We start from the raw sequence: 9253 nt of genomic DNA on the forward strand, positions 1-9253 counted from the left end.
GTAATAATCACACGGATTCGATCAATGATCACGACAGTTGTCTTTTACCATTCATCGTACCGGAGACATTGTTTGTATCAAGCTTTTGTCATTTCAATCATTCGTCTGCTGGAACGAAGGACTGCGTCTGGATCCGAAAAACGCACGAGAGTCGGACGCACACTCAATTGCGCAAACATGCAGCCACGCCCCCTCTGACGGAGAAATAACGAACGAATTGCGGACGATAACGTCAAAGAGTCACGTCATTGCACAATTACCCAGTTTTTTGCATTTACTAAGTCGATGAACCTGGCAAACTTATTTTTTCAAAACTATTTTGTATTATTGATGTAAATGCTCAGTTTCTACTTGCAGGTACGTGCAACACAAAGCTTGATGTCCTTTCCTCCAAAAAAAAAAAAAAAAAAATGTAAACAATTCAACAGCAATATATTTGTAAATTCTCAACATCTAATTTAAATATGTCTTTTAATGTAAAATCTGTGCTTTAATTGAAAGTAGTATTTGCCAACTTTAAAACTGTTTTCTTTTTATCATGTATTGCCCAAGAACATGCAAAAGAAGTGAGTGTAGTTTCATGTCTGTGCCTTCATGACATACAGTATACTATGTATTGTACCGATCTAGAGGTTATAATAATAAACTGTCTGAACTTGGAGGGGAATTAAAAAAAAAGAAAAGCGCAGAACTTGATCAAAGAGCATGTGCATAATTTAAGGACTGAGGTTTGTGTTTGGTTTTGTTTCTTTAAATGTTTGGGCCGTTTTGAAACCCTTCTTGTTACAGTGGCATGGCCGCCAGTACAAACAACAAAACCGCATGAGACAAAATAGCTTTACAAAGAGTTACTTTCACTTACTTTCTTTTAGTTTTCAACTGTTGATTTGTAACGTAAAGGCCATTCATTTTGTATAGCACCTTTGTTTTCTCACGATATTTAAAGTACAAAAATGGTTAAAAAAAAACAATATGAAAAGGCAAGAGTGATGTCAGTTGCTTTTAGCGGTATGTTTGTTGGTTGTGGGGACGTTTGCCATCATAGATATTTAAACAGTTACTCCTTGTTACTGCTCTACAGGTATATCAAGCTACTGCAATAAATGTTTTCAATTCGTGCATTTCTGATGTTTGTTTTGTGTATCATTGAGTTGATTTAACTAAAGTCATATTAAGTCTCATTTAAAGGTATAGTTCACCAAAAAATGAAAATCCTGTTATTAATTACTCAACTTTGTCTTGAAGGTTTCTTCTCAAATTCCTTAAAAGAAATAAAAGAGACATAAATGAGACACAAACAGGAAGAGTATAAAGATGTCAATGGTATGATTTAATGAGCAATGTGAAAATCTAAGCATTATCTAAAACCAGGGCTTAAAAACGAAAAAAATTAGCAATCGTTTCACTCCGAGCAGAATCGATATTTTAACGTTTCCGTTTTTGCGTTCCTCATTGAAGATTTACGTTCCGAAAACGGTTTACTTAGAAAAAATACCGGTTAATAACGTTATTTTAATTCAGGCTATACTTTAACAAATGCATGCATACAGACTAATTTTCACACAAAAATAATAACATAACACATGATATAACTAAACTTCAACATTTCATTAATTGTTAAAACCACAAAAGAAATACCTGCAATAATTTTAAGTATAAACAGCTGAAAAAAAACGACCCGTTTTATGCCGGTCTTTTACTGGTTGAAACCGCAGCATACTCTGCTGGATGTTTACGTTAAACGTGCCTCTGTAAGTTACTTCAGTGATTCCCGGCTACTGTACTTCTCCCCCACATCCTTTAATATTGCAGACAGACTTGTTAAGACAGCTTGTCGTAAGAAAAATAATAACGAAAAGGAATTTCTTGGTGGCGACCCATCTAAAAAGTAATTGACAGTGGTATAAGTCCCCTGGCTTTTTTGAGTTACAGTTTGCATCTTCATATTTCCAAGCAAGTTTTAACTTAAACATACCTCTGAACATTTGATGGGTAGCTTTGTGGTTATTTAAGACAAATGCTATCGGGCCGGAGACTCGATGACTGCGGCGCGGGCATTTCACTCACGCTATGTGTCAAAGTCACTCACGCTTGATGCGTCAAAGTCACATGTTGTACTGTTCAATTCATGATTGGTCACTGATAAAGTACAATATTAAAGAAAACAATAAAATAACGTTATTAACCGGTTAATGGTAATTTTAAATAAACGTTTCTGTTCAGAACAATTAAAATTGATTTTGTTTTCGTTTTCGTTTTTGTTCCTGTTAAAATTTCGTTCGTTTCCGGTTTTCGTTTTCGTTCCTTGAACCGGTTCAAAGCCCTGTCTAAAACATAACTGAGATATCTTTTATAGAGCGAAAGTCTCAATTTGTTTACAAGTGAATTGCTGCATACTGTAGATAAAAATGAGATTGCATACCTACACGAAAACACAGTCAACCCGTACTGTAAAAAGTGAAAATTGGAATTACTTAATCGAATTATTTCAACCTAAAAATTAAGTTTTGTCAACTTCTAGTAACAAAAAGTCTATTATTACCTAATTTGAAAGAGTGATGAATAATAATGTTGATGTCTGCTCTGATTGGCTGTTTCTCAAAGCAGCTTATTTCAGTAGCTCTGTGTGTGTGCAAACAGACCTTATGTTTGAGCCTTCATCAGATGTTTGGAGATTGTTAATGGATGTTTCAGTGTGGTAAGTTTGTGTTATTAAGTGACCTGTCAATTAGCAAATTATTGTTTTTCGCTACATTTTAGCTGCAAAACATGAAACAATTTACCTAAATTGTTACATAATAATCATAACAACTGGTTTGATTAACAAATATTATTCAATTTGTGACACTAAAACACAGGTGACAACTTGCCCTGACCTTTTAATGTTTATTAAAAACGTTTCAATCCGACAAGCAATAGCAGTCGTTTCACAGATTACTTTAGGTTAACATTAGACCAGGCTTGTGCAGAATTCAGAATTGAATTGAGAATGACTCCTAAATTCCAATTCAATTCTTGAATTTGAATTGAATTTGAATTTATGTCAAATCAGGATCTAGAATTACAATTCAAATTTGAATTAAAGGAAGCAGAATTGCAATTCAATTGAAATTCAAATAAATTCTTATACATATTATACAGTAAGTGAAGTGTTAAAAATGAAGCTTTCAGTATATGTCAGATATGATTGCATTACATATTCTATAAAAGATATTAGTTTGAACTACTTGTACAGATTACATTAACAGGAAATGTTTTCCCCAAGCAATTAATGTTAAAAACTTTAGTCACATAACAAATAATTGAGTTAGATTTTTTTGTAATTGTAATTTTATGGAACACGATGTAACATGACTTAATTTCCGAGAATGCTTTACTTTAATCAAGTATTTAAAATGGTTGCCAAACAATTTTCCAAAGTAACTTTCCTAACACTGAATGTATGTGAGATTCTTTCTGTTGAGTGACTGTGGAATTTCTTTGAATTTCCATGAATTTAATTCCACTTCCTGTCATTCAAATTCAACTTCCTGTAGGGCGGAGTCAATTCAATTCAAATTCCAATTCATGAATTGAATGGAGGACAATTCTGAAATTCTGAGTTGTGCACAAGCCTGACGGTTACACTGCAAAAAAGGATTTTCAAAGAAAACATTTTTTTTTGTATTTTTGTCTTGTTTTCAGAAAAAAATATCTAAAAGTTCTTAAATTAAGATGCTTTTTCTTGAAGAGCAAAACGACCCAAGAAAACAAGTCTAGTTTTTAGAACAAAAATATCAAATTTAAGTGATTTTGTGCTTAAAACAAGCAAAAAATCTGCCAATGGGGTAAGCTAATTTTTTTTTCTTGAAAATAATTTTTTGCTGTGTAGACATCTATCAAATTACATGTGGTTATATAGCTGGCCATGTCTAAATGTTCATGTTTGCTAACAAGATGTTTTGATCCAACATAGAAAACCACTGCTGGAAAAAACATTTGTGTCATTGAATTTTTGACTCATTTTTAGGTTACTTTGACAACCTCCATGTGTGACAACGTGCCCCGGTTAAAATCCGCTTTGCAGTAACAAAGACTCTGCTGATGACTGTACTGTATCAGCCCTTTACACCTTGTTCACCTTATGCCCTACAGTCATATTAAGCACAGATCTAGTTATATTCAAAACAATAATCGTATAATTATGTCTACACGTGTCTTTGTACACCCTACTCCGCTTCTTAACTATCTCACGCGGCCATTCCGCCTTTAACAAGCACCACAGAAAGTCATTACAGACAGAATAACAATGTGAAAATAACATTTGTTTGCAGTAACCGCTAATCAGAAGTCAGATCACAGCCTGAAACACAAACTATTTAAGTTAGTGTCGGCCGGACATGTCTCTGAAGTTTCGTTTTGCCTCTCTTTGCTCGTTCGCCACGTTTCTCGGCGTGGCGTTTCGCCCAATTCGTCAATAGAGTTTTTGTTTACGCTGTCTGGTGCCTGTGCTTTGGCTCCACTGCAAATTGCTAGGAAGTGAATTTAGCATGAAACTGATGCCCGGCAATGAAGGCCGGGCATACAGGCGAGCAGTTGGAGTAATTATATTTCTTTTGCTCTTTATTTTCTCCTCTTTCTCTCACCGCTTTTTCCCTCCTTCTGTTGATATGTTTATCTAGCCTCCCCCAGCGGACCTGCTTAAATTCTCATTCGCCACGCCAGCTATCGACTCGGGCTGGAATAGTTTCTGAGAAGCTTCAAAGCTAATTGCCTTGGAAGTGCAAGGGGAAGCAAATTAGTGTCACACCGCAAGAAACGAAAGAAACGTTCCCATTTACTATTCATACGGCTTTGTGAGAACAATTTCCGATGCGCACCGGGCCTCCGCTGGGCCGGAGAGCCGCAAACAGTGCGGCCAGCAGAGATTTGGTCGAATCAAGTCTGAAAGATGATGAATTTTTTCGAGTTCTCTTTGGACACGGGCGCTATACTGTGTGTAATATCAATAGGGCAGAAAATAATGAGCGGGTACAGGTGCCGAACAAGAACAGGAGACATGTACTCTGGTTTGCATGGCAGTCACACTGTGGCCTGGCATAGTGAAAAATGAAAATTCTGTGATCATTTTTTTTTACCTCTCTTGTCGTTTCACACCAGCAGAGAGATTTGGAAGAATGCTCTGTCCTTTTTTATACTAAAAGCATGCAGTGACCAGGAGATGACAAGAACCAAAGGAGGACAATATCTATACAAGTGCACACTATATTGCAAGTGTTATGAGAGCTAAACCAAGTGAAACGTAACTTATTAGCTTTCATGCTGTACACTGTAAGAAGTGAAAATGAGCTGTTGTTAGTCAAATATTGACTGGAATAAAATCATATATTAAATTGTTGAATAAATGACAAAATGTTTACACTATAGCTACACTATACTACATATATTTTGGCATGCTATTCACTGAATACTTAATGTCAGACAGTATGCTTCATTTTATTTTAAGACATGATGGTGATAGGGTGCTCAGACGTCCTGAAAAATTCGGGACAGTCCCGAAATCTAAGCTGCTGTCCCGAATCCTGCTCAATTTGTCCCGAAAATTATACTGAAGCAAAATCTTGAGTAGTTATTGTCTGATAAAACATGAACGAGGAGGTTGAGTCATCCTGCAGCCAGCCCTCGCCGGCTGCTCATTGGCTGCAGCATCTTGTTTGTTTTTTTTATTTACTGTAGGTGCGCAATAATATATATGCACTGATAAGGCACGGGAGTGCTAACAGCAGTTAAAACCTCCACGAAATATGCTGACGTCGAGCCTCCACAACATTAGTAAGCTTTAGCTCAAGTGTAAATTTAAAGTTGTATTGTTTCTATTAATTGATCTAATTCATCTATATGCACAAACACAATAGGACCTTTTTGTCGCCTTTTTGTTTTATAGAGTAGATTAAGAGAGCGAAAGTTGAAAAGTGCAGACAGTGAAAGTGCAAATTCATTATCTTTAATTATTAAATAAAAAAAATACAACAATTCTTGCATGATCCGACCCCCCCAACCCCCCGGGAAGGTCTGCCCCGTCCCAAATTTCAGCCAATCTCATCTGGTCACTCTAGATCAGGGGTCGGCAAGTAACTTTGGCCGCGGGCCAATATTTTTTTTAGCCAGTAGATGGCGGGCCAACTGCTGTTGGCACACTTACGTCTTATTTTGAATTAGCCTAGTATAGGCTCTCTGATCTTTTGTCAAGAAACATTGTCTTTATTTCCTATTTAAAATACGAAAGACGGCATTAAAAATGGATAAAAACATGGTTATGGGTCTGTGTATCATTCGTTCAATCGTTTTTTAAATTAAAAACAAAAATGAAAAAATTTACCACCACGGGTTTTCTGATTGTGTGCTCAGATAAAAAATTAATTACTGGATTAGACAATTTTTTTATTTAACACCTTTATAGGCATAATATATAAATGAAATCATTTTAAACAGATCAAGTACTATTAGTGGTAACATATTACAGGCATTTATGCTCTCATGAAAGACTCTTACAGTCCGACTTTTGAACTGTATTCCTTTTTTTATTAATATTTATCCGGGACACACACATACACACCTAAGGTTTAAGGAGGTCTCCGCTTTTTGTCCAGCTCCGACAAGGTTCTATTCAGTAAACCGCTTAAAATACACTCTGTGTTCACCCGCTTTATTTCCCGACCTGACGGTCCGCAAAACTTAACGTTAGATCTCGTTCCCAGAATCTCAAATTCAATGTCTCTAACGAAAAAAAGAGAGATGAAGTAGCCTATAACAATTATAAATGTTATACAAAAATTGTGTTCGTGCCAATATAAATATTATTTTAACATTGTATTGTTAGCAGAGAAAAAATGTCACAGAAAAAATAATGAAATATAAATAATAAATTAAATAGGACAAAGCCTCTCACTCAAATTTCTAACCAACATAAACCGAAACCATTGGTTGCAGTGTTGCTGTTCAAACAAATTGCTGAAAATCCTCCTTTGCCAAATTTATTTTTAAAAGGAGGTAAATATCAAAGAACTATGCGTTAGGAAAATTAATAATGGCTTTATTTTAATAGACATGTAAAACCATATTTTGGCGGATTACTTTCATTTTTTAACGAATTTACCTGCCCATTAAGTCTTAATAATTAACGGTAAACGAACTTGACTTGCTGTTCTCAAAGGCAGGTCGAACCTAAGGTCGGGCTCGAGCCCCAAGTTCAAGTAACAGAACAGAACGGGTAGACAGAACAGTAGATTCCTTTAAAATCTACGTTAAAAGTGTAATAGTTAAAATATTACTGAGAAGAGAAAGAGCGGCCGGTTAAGATTAAACTAGCTATTATACGCATTTTTTTCAGGACATTCTTGCCGTGGCAACTTGTCCACGACGCAAATATTTTTTTATCAGGTAATACATATTATTTGTCAGTGTGTTATACGCGAATAAATAATAATGAAAAAAGTTCAAAAGTCGGACTGTAAGCGAATGGGACTTACCGGAAAGGTTTCTATTCAAACCCTTATTAAAACCCTTATTAAAATGTAATCTGTTAGTACCTGATCTGTTTAAATTTATTTCATTGGTATATGTCTGCTAAGGTGTTCAATTAAAATTTGTCCGAACCCGTTTTCATTCATTTTTGTTATTTTTGATCTGAGCGCACATTCAGAAAACGAGTCGTTTGATTTTAGTTCAGGAAATAAATAATAGAAAAACAAGTGGTTTTTCTTTATTTTTTTTTTTTGGTTTTGATTTGAAAAAACGAATGAAGGAATGATACACGGGGCCATTTTTGTAAACTGTTATTTTAAAATAAAAAAGTCTGATTAAAAAAAATTAAAAACGGATTTCAAATTAATCTGGCGGGCCAGAAAATATTACTGGCGGGACACTTTTGGCCCGCGGGCCGCCTGTTGCCGACCCCTGCTCTAGATGGTGAAGATTTTCATTTTTTGACGCTTTAGCAACAATCTCATGTACGCTGTAATTTAAACGATTACTCAATTTTCTTAAAACAAATCCCCAAAATGTACTCACCTCCATGTCATTCAAAATGTTTTCCTTTGTTCAGTTGAAAACAAATTAAATTTTTTGATGAAAATATTCCAGGATTTTTCTCAATTGAATAGAATTTATTGGACCCCAACAGTTTATAGTTTCAATGCAGTTTAACTCATTCCACGACATTTTTTGAAAAGTTGCCCACCAACAATTTTTGTGATTTCACGAAAGTTTCATAAAATTTCCAGGAAATTTTTCTTCTAAAAATATATAAACATACAGATATATCAAATGAAAGAACAGACCTTCTTCAGCTTTCAAACAAACAATAAATAAACAAACAATAAACAAACAAACAAACACACAAAGGGGGGGGGGGCATTTCATCCTATCTATATTTTTTTCTCTGCTATAAACTCTTAAATATGGGAATTTTTTTAAATACAAATTTTTAGCAAAAAGCTAAATTCTCAAAACATAAACAGAGTTTAAAATTAGTAAATTGGGTAAGTGTGTAATTTTGGTAATGTATCCATCTAGTGGATAATAGCGGTATTGCAGATTAACATAAAAATTCATCAGGAACGTTTTCTCTTAATTGATGAGATAACTCGTCAATGGCAGGGAAAGAGTTAAAATTGCAGTTTCAACGCTGATTCAAAGGGCTCTAAACAATCCCAAATGAGGCATAAGGGTTTTATCTAGCAAAACAATTGATCGGCAAGAAAAATAAGAAATAGTGGTGAAACATCGGATTTTCTAAACATTTTGAAACAGTTATGATGTAATGTAGCCTTGTTTGCTAAAATCACGCGACTTGGCCTGTTTGAAACACGCTCTGAACCAATGATTCGAAACAAAAGATTTGTAAATGTTTCGAAGCCTCATGAAGCAGTGTTTCGAAAGCGACCATTACTAGTTTTTTGTTCAAAATGGTCCACAAATGTGCTTTTTACATATGAAATGCGTAGCCTTTCAATGTGCTTACACAATTTCGTGATGTTGCGCTGGCGCATCACACGGCTGGTGCAAGACGAGAAGTTGTGGTATAAAAGTGTTTTTTTTCACCAAAAATTACAATCATTTTGCTAGATAAGATGCTTATCCTTCATTTGGGATAATTTAGAGCTCTTTTTAAGCTGCGTTGAAATTGCAATTTTAAACTGCATTGAAACTGTAAACTTTTGAGGTCCAATAAAGTCTATTCAATTGAGAAAAATCTTGGAATGTTTTCCTTAAA

This window comes from Misgurnus anguillicaudatus, chromosome 8, assembly GCF_027580225.2.
Source record: "Misgurnus anguillicaudatus chromosome 8, ASM2758022v2, whole genome shotgun sequence".
Taxonomy (NCBI): domain Eukaryota; kingdom Metazoa; phylum Chordata; class Actinopteri; order Cypriniformes; family Cobitidae; genus Misgurnus; species Misgurnus anguillicaudatus.